This window comes from Tamandua tetradactyla, chromosome 2, assembly GCF_023851605.1.
Source record: "Tamandua tetradactyla isolate mTamTet1 chromosome 2, mTamTet1.pri, whole genome shotgun sequence".
Lineage (NCBI taxonomy): Eukaryota > Metazoa > Chordata > Mammalia > Pilosa > Myrmecophagidae > Tamandua > Tamandua tetradactyla.
In genome coordinates, this window is record NC_135328.1 from 220,511,107 (window position 1) to 220,524,661 (window position 13,555).

At 46.0% G+C, this 13,555-nt stretch overlaps 1 long non-coding RNA gene across 1 annotated transcript; it reads right to left on the reverse strand.

Annotated features, from left to right (window-relative positions):
• Positions 1 to 4,546: 4,546 nt before the first annotated feature.
• On the reverse strand, positions 4,547 to 10,380 carry LOC143664796 (uncharacterized). The gene is made up of 3 exons (XR_013166589.1): positions 9,913 to 10,380; positions 5,527 to 5,653; positions 4,547 to 4,835 (listed from the first exon to the last, which is right to left on the reverse strand). It is a non-coding gene; the product is annotated as an uncharacterized LOC143664796 (long non-coding RNA).
• Between the last annotated feature and the right edge of the window lie 3,175 nt (positions 10,381 to 13,555).

Genomic DNA, 13,555 nt, shown 5'->3' on the forward strand with positions numbered 1-13,555 from the left:
AATGCACGGACATGACAATGGATCTGGTGCCTTACCACGGGAAAGACCTGGAATTTGCTTGGGAATGGGGATGCCTGGTGGGCTGCCCCTTGTGAGTCCTTGTGAAGTGATAGAAGGAGGGTTCTCTGAACCAGGGCAGAAGGTTCTAACTCCAGATGTGGGCAGCTGTGGCCCATAACACGCATGGCAAACCAAGGTAGCAGGCGGTTGTGTGAGGTGTATGTGTGTGCGTGTACCTGTGCATGTGTGTGCATTCTTAAGTGGTTCCATGCAGCTGGATGCTTTTTCACCTAGAGTTTCTGGCAAATGAAATTGCTTCAAGCAAACTCAACACTCACATGATGCTCACATCGTTCCCTAATGTGCCAGTCACGGTGGACCCAATTTGCATTTGCAGAGCAAGTTTCATAGAGGGACAGGCGAGTCTCTTAGTCCACCCCACAATCTCTGGAGGCAGGTGAGCCTGCTGTGAAGACGCGGCCCTGGAAATCAGGGCGCTGGGGTGGGGTGCATGCTCAGACACACGTGGCATTGTCTGAGCCTCCTCTCTTCTTCCCCCAATTAGGTCCTCCAAGGCTCTGCAGCTGCCATTCCTTGGCTGTTATTATTTATTCTGTCTGCTTATAGTGTTTCCTCCACTTCCGTGACATGCCCTAGAGGGATGAGGCCATTGACTCTCCAGGATAATACAAGCCCCACCCCCCGTCCCAGCCCTGAAGGAACCCAGCTGGGGAAAACTGCAGGAAGTCAGAAATATGGCCCAAGAGGAATGGGGCACGGCCCAGACATGGAGACTGGGGTGATTAAAATGACCAATGTGCCAGGCACGAAATAGTAGCTGGTGACATCGACCGAGAGTCAGGAATAAGGCCCTTATATCACCCAGGAAATGGGCAATTTTATGCCAACTTGGAGCAGTGTATCTTGAGGTAATGGTGAGTATAATTCATGTCATTTGCACTGCCCCAGACCTGCTTGCAGAAAGAATTTCAGCCTGCGCTCAGGTTTCCTAAAGCCAGACCTTTAAAGAAGTATATATATTTAAAAGAATGCTAAAATATTTGCCTTACTCGAAGGGAGATACGTGCCAGGGAAAATGTCCAGGTCGATGGACCCTGGAGACAGAGGTTGCCCCCCTTATGTCCAGATGGGTCATTCTGGGCTCCGTCCCTCGTGCCCCATCCCCCACACTCCCCCACCCTCACCTGCATGCGTTATGTGGCTCTTGACACTTCCTTTCCAGTTCCTTTGCCCTCTCACTTCTACTTACCTGGGCTCGGCCTGCCAATGCCCTAAGGTGAGTGTGCCTGCCCAAACGAGAAGCTGTGGGTGTTAGGAGGCCTTTCCCAGCTTGTTTCTGAGGGGTCCAGGACAGAGTGCTTTCTCTCAGTAGCCAGCAGCCCACCTCTGGTGGAGAAGACAGAGCTTCTGGAATAAAAAGTGGTACGGCTGCCTCCCAAGGGAAAAATGAAGAAATAGGACTTGGCAACGTGATCTAAGAAAGAAGATATCCAAAGGCCTATGTTATTTCAGAATGCTTTAAAAGAATGTATGATTTGCTGCATTTCCCAGATTTTCTGCAATGAATATAGATGACAAATATATACAAAGAAAATTTTTTTAAATGTACCCAAACCCCAATAAACAGATTTTTGTTTCATTCAGTTTTCTAAATATCCACGCATAAATAATACAAATTCATGTCCTTTTCATTAGGATCCTACCATAAATCATTTTGTAATCAATATTTTCCACTTAATATCATGTTACATGCCTGTCCCCATAAATCGGAAATGTTCTAAAGTGGAATTTTACATCAAGAATTTTTCATTCTTTATGACATCTTAGCCATCTTCCCATTGGTTAAAGAGTTTTAAACTGTCTTTTTTAATGACTGAGAAATAGTCTACCATATGGACATACCCTGAGTTGTTAGCTGTTCGTCTGTTGCTGAATACATAGGTGGTTAATAGATTTTTTTTTTTTAACTCTTCCAAAGAACATGGCTCTGGTAATCCCTTTGTGGAAGTCTTTGCTCAGATACAATTATGTGGTTAAGATAAATTCTCAGGGATGGAGGAGGGTGCTTGCCAGGGAGAGCATTCTATTAAATTGTTCTCAGAAGGTTTTACCAATTTATAGTTCCATGCACCAGGCATGGCAGTTATACGTCATTCCAGCCTCAACAGCACTGAGTATTATTTCCCTTTTACTGTTTGTGTTTGCCCATTTGACAAGTGAAAAATAGGTGCTCCTTTTAAATTTATGTTGCTGCAGACTTCCAGCAGTTCTGGCACCCTGTGCAGAGCCCATTGCTTTCGCTGATGGTATTTGAGCCAGGTCAGCTCTGTTCTTACCCCACAGCTGGACAGCCAGGGGCTCTAGGAGTTCTCAGCCAGAACCAGTCTTTGTAAGCATTCTTGCACTTCTAGAGCCATTTCTAACATCACTGACTTTTAATTTTACCCCCCAGTGTCTCATAATTCCATTTTCTCCTCTCCATCTAAACCGCCCCTGTCTTCTTGGTTTAAGCCACCATTATCTTTCACCTGGACCTTTGCAGTAGCCTCATAACTGATGGGCCTGCATCCCTGCTGGGTCCCTCCACCTGCGTTTTCTCCACAAAGGCAAATCTGACTGCATTTACAATCTGCTGCAATGGTCCATACATCTCGCTGCTCTATGGGATAAAGATGAATCTCCTCCATGTGGCATCCTCTCCATCCTCTCCCACCGTGCTCCCCTCACCCTCCCTGCTTCAGCCATTCTCGCCCTTGTCCTTCCACTCCCTGAACTTTGCACGGGTCACCGCTCACCCTGAGCCCTCCACCTGGACTGCTGTTTCTGTCCCACTCAGGTGAGCTCCAAGGGGTGTGTTGCACTCTCACAGCCCTGGGCACCTTTCCTTGCAGGGGCTTATCCCAGTTGCAATCCCCCGTGTCAGCGTATGGCAGCAAGTGTTTGCTCTCAGCTTGCTCCCTATGAAATTCCCAAAGTTTAGCATGATGTTATGTATACAACAGGTGCTCAGTAACTACTGGTGAGCAGGATAAATGAATGAATAAATGGATTTTTGGTTCCGAAACCACAGTCATCTTTTCTATAGTTACTCTGAAAAAATGCTGCTCAAATCCTTTGAAAGGCAACATGTCCATTTCAGAAGAGGCAGGAGATAACCGGTCACACTCTCCTAGAAGGACTGGGCTGGGGATGGGTGGCAGCAATAAAACGGGACAAGTGGGCCTGTCTCCTGAGCTTGCCCGTACAGAAGACAGACACAAAAAATTAACTCCGTCCCTAGGGAGTGGGCTTGACCCAGTAAGGCGAGTGAGTGTCCCCTCACTGGAGGCGCAGCGCCATTTCCTTCCAGAACGCAAAAGAGCCTCTCTGCCAGACAGTGAGGTCCCTGGACAATGGCCGCTTGTTCCCAAGCCAGTGTCGGTGCTGGTCCCCAGGCCGGCCGCGGGCTCTGCCTTGAATAGGAGAAGGCTGGTCGTTTCCCCCCAAGAACCTTCTTCCCAGAATGAAGAACAAGCAAGCCCCTTATCTGTGCCTCATGCATATGCATTTATGGACATTTAAAGAGGCCCATTGCAGAAATGCACATTTAGCAGCTTCACAAAATGTGCTTTATTGACCATGTAGGACCTTTTGTAATATTCTCTGGAAATCCATATTAAAGAAGATTTCAAACCCAAATGACTGACCCAGCAAGCCCTTATGGTTCCTGTCTGCACGGAGGTTTTATTTAATAACAAAGTGCCTTATTTAAAGCTGGGCCTATTGATGAGATCGCCATGAAGGCGTTAATGTCTCCAGAATGCAATATTATATGCGTTATTGGCCGACTCACCCAATGCGCCTCTAGCTGCCCAATTTCCTTTTTATGTGCTGGGCGCTTCAAATCCTTACAAGATTTTCATGTATTTTTTAGCAAAATAGTGTTGCCGATTTCTGCTCTTTTAAAAACAAGAAAAGGTATGTAAATTACATCCTAAAGCAGTTTCTCAAGCTGGAAGTGGAAATCACGCACAGCTAGATAGAAAAGCGTGTTCTCTTAGCTTAACACAAGACCCTGTGAGCATAGGTGTGAGGCTGAGAGAGGCTGCAACAGGGAGGCTCGTGGCTGCCTCTTATGGGGTCACTTTCCCAGATTTCTTTTGGGGTGCATGTGCAGAGTGTGTGGTGGCAGGGAGAGAGGCTGAGGCCCTTACGAAGGCGAAATTGCTGAGTGTGTGCACGTACCACGGTGGAAATTGCCCTCATTGAGGATCAGAAATGAGCCCTGTGCCACCGTCCCTGTGAATTTGCATCTGGTTTTGGAATAAAAATGGTTCTGCTTTGGCGGTGCCAAGGGCTCCTGTTATGGCAATAAGGCAAAGGACTCGTGGAGACGCCGTCCTTCTGGAAGGCTTGGTCCTCTTGGACGCCAAGCTACTGTGTCTTGTCACAAGGTAAAGAGATTTTCCTGTTTGTTAGCACAACTGCTAAAAAGCTGCCCTTGAACCCTGCAAGTTTTCATTTTAAGTCTAACAATTCGGCATGTGTCAGGAGGGCAGGGGAGAAAGGAATGACAGGAAAGCAAGTATTGTGGGAAGAAGTCAACAGAGTTTCTGATGCTTTCCGTAAGTCCTGCCCGCAGCTGCCTGGCTTGGGTCCCGGGACCTCTTCTGCCAGGACTCTCTGGCAGAGGACAGAAGGCAGGTAGAGATTGTCGGGGTCCAGCCCAGCTCAGCATGTCCTGATATCTCCGTTTCTGCTTTCATCTGCTCACATTGTCTCTTCTTGATTTAATGCAAGAGGGAGCTTACGTCCAGCCACCGTTCTTTCAGCCCCTGTAGGAAGAGTTTATTTAAGCCCAGCAAGTCAAAAAGTCCACAAAAAAGAAAACAGACCTAAAGGGCATGGGGGCTGCTGATCTCTTTCTACATCTTATAGCATATGTAATTAGGCAGGAATGCAGCCCTCTTGCCTTAGGCATCAGCAGGTCCTGAACAGTCAATAATGTCTCTGACTTGCCCACTGTGTTCCATTCTCTATGGTTTAAAAATGCAAATGTGTGCTGTAAGAATGACCTTGTGACCTACTTGCCACCCAAAAATGACAACAGAGTAATTGCAATAAAAACTCTTGCTATCACACTGTCTTTTCTTGTTCTAACCGCAAGCCTTTGAACCCTTGTATGCTTGGGGGTCTTTGATGAGAGCCTTAAAAACAATGGGGGCCGGTGTCCATTTGGGCTTCTGTAGCATCTGGCTCAGTGGGACCAAGCCCATGGAGGGGGTGGGGTCTAATGCCCTACCTGCATCTCACCCACCTGGACCAAACCCACAGAAGGGGTGGGGTCTAATGCCTACCTGCATCTCACCCACCTAGACCAAGCCCATGGAGGGGATGGGGTCTCATGCCCTACCTGCCTGTCATCCTCCTGGACCAAGCCCATGGAAGTGATCGGGGTCTACCACTCTCTCTGCATCTGACCCACTTACACCAAGTCCATAGAGGAGGTGTGGTCTAATGCTTTACCTGTATCATCCACTGGGACAAAGTCCATGGAGAGGGTAGGGTCTAAGGCTCTACCTGCAGGATGAATGTTGGTTGGCATCGAGGCTGGACACGGTGTTGGGAAGAGGTGACTATTTTAGAAAAGACTCTGAAGACAAAGGAAAAAAGAAAGCTCTGTGTTCATAAAAGCAGCAGAAGGGCTTAACTTATTTTAGTGGCTGCTCACTGGCTCACTGCCATTCCCCCATTGGGGGGTTGGTTCTGCAAAAGAACAGTTACTTCTCTGCCGTTTGAGTCTTTATTACATGTTTCCCATTGCTTGAGACATGCTGCTGACGAACAGCGAGGAAGTCCTGAGACTACTGTCCCCCAAAAAGCTTTTGAGAACCAGCGTTGCTGTTGAAGACAGTTGGCGTCTAACAGCAAGTGGTAATCGCAAACCAGAGCTAGAGCAGGTCATTTTGTCTTTGAAGTTGAGCTAGGAGCTTTCCTGATATTTGGAACTAGGAATTTGGGAAATCCAGGTGCTCAGTGCTTGCCTGATGATTTCTTACAGAATTTTAAAGAACAAAATATGTGCCCACAGTGTGCAGGAGTGGGTGGGAGGATGCTCACGGCTGGGTCTCATCCCTTGGAGAAATCGAATAGGGGAATACCTGGGATTCTCATTCATGGTAGCCCCTTTAATTGACTTTTAGGATGGCAGTCAAGTTCTGATTTTTGGAGCCAGGCAGATGAGCTTCTAATTGTAGCTCTGCCCTTTATTCATTCTGCAAACTTGGACACACTTCTAAAACCTCATGAGACTTGACGTCTGGCATTGTCATAATGAGGTCATTACGTTCTTTCAAGGATTCAGTGAGACAATATGGGGAAATGTCTTAGAACTTGGCCTGGCATGTAGTAAGCCCTCATTAAATGTGTTACTTATTTTGTATTTGTAATTAAATTTGGATGACCAGCTGTCAGTCCACCTCTGAATTTCAGCATTCAGCTATAGAAATTGTAACGGAAATACAGAACTCATTGGGACTGAGCACTGGGGATATAGTTTTGCCAATTCTTGCACGACTTCCATGCCCAGCACGAGACACTAAGGGAATCCATCATTTTTATTTCCTTTCCAAATCTTTGCACTGGAACTCTCTGCAAGGGCACCAGCAATTCAAGCCGCAAGGCATTATTGGCATCCAATGACAGCCTACCCAAGCAAAGGCCTCAGCAACAGGTGCAGACTTAACTGGCTCCCCCCGGAGCTCCCTGCTCCCCCTGCTCCCTGAATCCCTTTATGGAGCAGCGAGACAGCTGCTGCACTTGACTCCTCTGTTTGGCACAGACATCGTTTCCTATCATCGATGTCTGTACCCGAGGACCCCTCTGAAACGTGGCACAGAGTTTTCAGAGAATGAATTCCAGCTGACATTTTCATAGTAACGGGGGAGGGAACATCTCTTTACTACACCAATAAATTCTGTGACCGATTTATCTTCCATCAGGCCAACATTAATATTAAAATTTTCTAGGAATCATAAATCTGTCATACAATCAAGAAAGGCAGTGCCAGGAAATCAAGAAGTCCTCATTAACAAAAGCCGAATGCGTCCTTTGAGGATGCTTGTTGATGGCCAAGCTGCCCATTTATGGTCCGACAATCGTAATAATGATCTACACTTAGGCACAGGGTCAGCGAACTAAACTTTAATTGGCCAGCCTTGGCCCAGCCAGTGACCATATTCCAAGGCCCACGAGGTGCTTGGAGGCTCGAAGTACCAATCCAAGTAGATGAGTAAGGACGTGGTGGTAAGCCACTCAGAGCTGGCGGCAAGAAGGAGCCTTGATGAAACGGCTGCTGACGCTTCAATGGGCTCTCTGTGTGAAGCCCTATGACATTTCATTTCAAAGAGTAGGAACCAAACACCGTGTGGGTGGCTCTGCCCTCCAGGAGTCTGCATTCCAGGGGAATGCACCTTTCCCTGGGAGGGTACTGGAGCAAATGCAGCAGGCCCGCTCCCCATGGGGACCTGGAAGAAGGGCGCTTCTCTGTGTGCTGCTGTGGCCCAGTCAGGAGACCCCATCTTGGGAATTTCTTCTACGGACAAATCACTGCCTCTGAAGCCTTTCTCACGATGGCAGATCATTACGTTGATATTATGGAAATAGGCTGAGACATCAGGGCCAATTGTGGAGCAGGGAGCAGCTGGTGGCCTGGAGGGGGACTGCACCTGTTCTCCCTGCGTGGCTCATAAACCAACTTGAAGTACAGTTTCCAAATGGAGAATACCAGCCACATACGCTTCTCTAGCTGGTTCGTTAGACCAGGTGAGTGACCTTCTCCACCCACTGTGGGTTAGGCAAGTTCAGTTTCATTCATTTAAGAAGGGAGTTTGCAGTTTTGTTCCTCTGTCTCCAGAGTCTCACCTGTTAACAATATCAGCTTACAAAGGCATAGGAAGATCAAGCCTTTTTTTTATATTCCAAAACAAATAAATATTTATAATAAAATATCAGCAGCTATCTTTACAGAAATGGAAAAAACTGAGTCATTTATATACCCACAGTAGGCTGATATTGCATATAAGTCTTTATAACTGAGCTTTAAAAATATAATACATAGTGAATCTCTGTGCATGCTAACCAGTATGCTTTTTTGACATGGGTTCATAACCCTGGGGTGCCTCTCTATCTATAGAGTGATTTCTATCTTTCATTAGACTAAAAAAGATTTCCATTGTTGAGCCTTAGTCAATGCAGCTCATGGAGGTGATGTGGAAGCTTTCTCTGAGATTAAATACAACAGTGAAATTGACAAGTACTAGCCTGATCAAAAACAAGAAAAGAAAATCCACAGACATTGTAAATGAAGAAGAAATGCAAAAGGAGTGCAGTGAGAGTGAAAGCTGAATGCCTCTGTGGATCTTGGAAGCCAAGGATTTAAGCCCACATGGGAGCGTTTTGCAGACTTTTGGGAAATGGGAAGGAGTGCTGCAGTGAGCCTGGAGCCATGCACAGCTGTCTTTGAAATAGGAACTAGGAAATATCTGTTATCAGCCCTGGTGAGGAATAAAGAAGCTTGATGCTGGCCTGGACTGCAGAAGGATAAAATATCAACAGCGAGAAATTGGAACCCAGTGTCACGAAGGACCTAACAAGACGATGTGGGCCGGCTCAGAGACTTCCCCTTCTTTGTCAGTGGCTACCCCTGGGTCACAGGGCCTGAGGTAGATCCACAGGAGTCTGGGGATGAACATTTTTAACTGAGCATGTTACTTCTGCCAATCAATCCAGAAAACTGGCAGGACTGGCTGTAGAGTGAGCAATCAGGAGTCTATGAGCTCCTACAGAAACATCCCTCTTGAGGTTAAGCCCTCAATCAGAGATCACAGTGAGTCACCACACAGGAGGTGAGAAGATTCAACAACAAAAAATATGGAGAGAAAATAGTGGAAGAAAAAAATTGCTGCCAATTTTTCAGAAGTGAAGAAAGACATGAATCCTAGATTCAAGAAACTCAAAAATCCTATGCAAGACAAATCCATGCATCATCACTTTTATAATAAAACTATTGAACCTCAGACACCAAGAAAAAATCTTAATATCCTCAGAACTTCATAGACAAAGGGAAAATCTTAAAATGCACCAGGAGAAAGAGATAAAAAGCAAAGCAAAAGAACAATAATAAGATGCAGAGTGGACATCTCTTTAGCAACATAGATGGTGTAATTCAGAAGAATAATTTATTTAAAATACTGAAGGAAACAACTTTTAACCTGGAATTCTATGCCCAGTCAAATTATCTTTGAAGACAACTTTAGGCTCAGTATGAGTTTATTAACCTATTTGAAAGAAGTACTTAAGGATGTAGCTCAACAAGTAGGAAATTAAACCCAAAAGGAAGAGGTAGGAAGCAATAAAACCTATGTAAATAAAGTGGAAATGCATTGGCAACTCTAAATAAGCATTGATACCTTAAAAAAAAGACAAGGACATTTAAAAACAAGATGACACTGAAATACTATTGAACGGCACATGAAATTGGGAACAAACATTTGTTTCTAGTTTCTGATCCCCCCCACCTCCAACCCACCTCTGGAATGATTCTAAATTTGGGGAAGGTAGACACAGTTTGGTGGTCTAAGGCCAGTGTTGCCCACTCCCCTGGTGTCACGATGGCACAGTGAATTTGGCATCTTCCCCTGGCCCAGGGTGCTGGGACACTGCACACTGTGATGCGGGAGTTTGGTTGAGGTATTAACTCAGCCTCAGATTTTATTATCAAGGAAAGGAATACTTTGTTTCATCAAGTTCCACCTAAGTGTTTGCATGTTCAAATTTATCCATTTTATAACTCACAGCTAACTGCCAGCAGAAGTCCATTCCCATTTTAGAGATGAATAAACCAAGGCTCACCGAGTACTTAAATTACCACTTTCACAGCTAATAAGTAGCAGAGGCATGATTTCACCCAGGCCTTTGGACTCTGGTGCTGCTGCTTTCTTGTTGTTGCACCACAACTAATTCACTGTACGAAATCCGCATTGGCTGTTCTTTGCAAGGATGCAGGTCTGCTGGAGATCAGCGAAGAAATCCCAGCTTGAGCCCAAGGGCACGACAGGTGCTGAAGGAATTCTCCAGGACTTCTGCAAAGACCCTATTCCTGCCCTTGGGAGACTCTTGTTAGACACAGGCAAAGCTGACCCTGAAAATCCCGTTGGATGCCAACGAGCACAAGAGGAATGGCATTCAAGAAAGACCTAGACAAATGCCAATGGATCGATATCCTAAGCGGGCTGGGGCAGAGCCCATCGGGCAGGGGCCGGGGGATTTGGTGAGCAAACAACTGCAGCTTCATTTCCAGCTGCCCAGGGCTGCAGGGGCAGAAACCCCAAGAGGCAAACACTGTAGAGAGCCTGTGGCTTTTGTCAGACCCTGTACAGAACTGGTTCATTATTTGGTAATATGTAGCCATTGTGGGGCATAAACCTGCTGGCTGGGAGACTGAACCCCATCACCCACTTTACAGCCACTGAGGATTCAGGCCAGGTTCAGGATACCTGCAGGCTGTAGGAGGGGTCAGGGGCTGGTGGCCCAGTCCTCCAAAATCCAGGGAGGTGCCCTGAACCCAGGGAGATGCTGAGCAAGCCAGAACCCACCAACACCTCAGCACGGACCTCCCCTCTCATTCTTCTTAAGGCGCTTTCAGTTTCATGCAGAGAAGAAATCCTGTAGGAGGTAATAGCAGCTCCTGCAGCAGCATTTTGATGGCAGAGCCAGGGAGGGATAAGGCCCGGGTATCCATGCCATCCCCTGGCCGTCCCTATTATCCTCACCCCACCCCCAAACCAGCCCTGCACCTTGGCCCAGAGGTCCAGTTTCCTTCCAGCCTGGGGGCTGCTGCAGCATCTACCGGACTGAAGGCCCAACTGGCCCCTGCCCGCCCTGCCTCCATTCTCAGTCCCGACATTTAACCACACTTCTTAGGCTCAGCTATCAGCTATGGGCAGCATCTCCTTGTTGTTGGAGGACAGTGAGTCCTTGCACAGGTAGGCACTCTGCACATGTGTGGTGCATGGACAAAAGCACATAGACTAGCCTCTCCATTCTTCTGTTAGTAAAACAGGCACAAAGTCCTCCCTCTGTGTCATTCTGGCTGGGTGTCACAGATATGAGCTAAGCCAGGGTCATGGAACCCTTTGAAATATGCTGAAGCAAGGAACTGAAAGCACAAACCATTATCACTGCTGTCACCACTGCTAATCCTTTCACTCGGGATGCCAGGGGTCCAGGATAGAGAACAGAACTCAGAGGGATGATTAGCTAAATTTAGCCCAGGACACAAAAGTCTGAAGCTTTGAGCTGCCTCTCGCTTTGACAAATGATGAGCTTGGAACCGCTGCCTATCTTTTGATTTTATTCCCTTGGTGGCCTAAGGAGCTGGGAAAGACTTACTCTCAGACAAGGATCTTCACTGTTTGCATAGCACGTATTTTCATGTGACTGCAAAAACATGCTTTATTAAATTTCCTTTGAAATATAATGCTTTGATTTAAGGGCAAGAATATTTTTCTGTGCCTTAAAAATGCCAGGCCAGTTCAGGCCGGAGCAGAAAGTCCTTGCAGGGTAATTTCTAGGCAGGAGCTACCCACTTCCCCCTGCAGTCCTACACCACAGTCCAGGGCCCAGGAGCTGTGGTTTACAAACCCTAGAGAGATCATGTGATGGTTGGGTTCAGGTGTCAACTTGGCCAAGTGATGGTGCCCAGTTGTCTAGTCTGGCAAGCACTGGCCTAACCATTGCTGCAAGGATATTTTGTGGCTGATTAATAACTATGTGGCTTATTAAGTCATCAGTCAGTTGGTTGCAGCCATGGCTGATTACATCTACGATCAACTAAGGGTAAGTCTTCTGCAAATGAAATAATCTAATCAGTCGGGCATGATCTGCTCACTTGAAGACTTTTAAGGGAGAAGAGAACATTTTCACCATTTCTTCAGCCAGTGAGCCTCTCCTGTGGGGGTGGTTGAGACCCTTCATCAGAGTTGCCAGCCTCACAGCCTGCCTTATGGATTTGGGACTCTGACTAATATAGCTCGAAACCAAGAGTGGGGTGATTCTTGAGAACAGAATCTTAAAAAGGGGCTTTTAAAATTGGTCTTCTACTCTGATAGATTCAAAGACACTAACAACTCTGTTTTCAATAATCAAGATGGCACTAATATATCTCCACGAAGTTGTAGCACACTCCATTGTGGGTGTGGTCTTTTGGTTAGATGGAGATGTGACTCCGCCCATTCAAGGTGGGTCTTGATTTCTTTACTGGAGTCCTTTAAAGGGGGAAAATTTTGAAGAAACCTCAGATGCAGATGCTTGCAGAACAGTTGCTACAGAGCTTCAGAGCCGACAAAGACACGAATGTTTAGAGATGTTTTGAGAGCCAACAGAGAGAGAAGATGCCAAGACATCGCAGAGCTCAGAAGATGTCACTGTGTGCCTTCCTATCAGATGCTAAGCAAGCCAGGACCCAGAGTTCTGTCCTGGAGGAACTAACTGAAGGCCCACAGATGCTTAGAGAGGAAACTACTGGCATCAGAAGCTGGAGGCAATGGAACCATGAACAAGGAGCAGCAGACACCATCCACATACCTTCCAGCTAATAGAAGTGATCCAGATGGCATCAGTCTTTCCTGAGTGAAGATAAACTCTTTTGGGTCTTGATCTGGACATTTTCACAGCCTTAGAACTATAAACTTGTAATTATTAAATTCTTTTTTTTTTAAAGCCCTTCCATTTCTAATAAACTGCATTCCAGCAGCTTAACAAACTAATGCAAGACCTTTCACCTGATTTTCCAGCCTGGCAGCCTGCCCTGTGGATTTTGGAGTCTCACATTCACAAAATTGTGTGAGACACTTTTATAAATCTTATATTTACAGATATCTCCTGTTGGTTCAGTTTCTCTAGAGAACCCCGACTAACACAGATGGATATATAAATAGATTGATGTTATGTGATAGACAGATAAATGGATGATGGATTGATATATGATAAAGATAGATAAATGATAGATTATAAATAGATAGATAGATAGATAGATGATAAATTGGTGACAGATATGGGAAGGATGGAGATTGTTTTAGTTTGCTAGGCTGCTGAAACCAGATACCATGAAATGGAATGACTTATGCTTTGCTGCCAGACTGAAATATATCAGAAATGGAATGACTTTTATAAAAATAATTTATTAAGTTGCAAGTTTACAGTTCTAAGACTGTGAAACAGTCCAAATTAAGGCACTAGTAAGAGGTTACCTCGCTCCGGAAAGTTTGGTGCCGTCTGTAACACTTCTACCAGCTGGAAAGGCAGCTGACCGGCATCTGCTGGGGTCTTTGGCTTCTGGACACCTCTGTCAGCTGGAAGTCACATGATGAAGTCTGTGAGATTTCTCTCCCAGCTTCTTCATATGGCTTTCCTGGGGGAATTTTCTTTCTGCATCTCCACAGGTCCCTGGTTATGTGGGTTCTGAAGCTTTTTCCAAAACGTTCCCTCTTAAAGA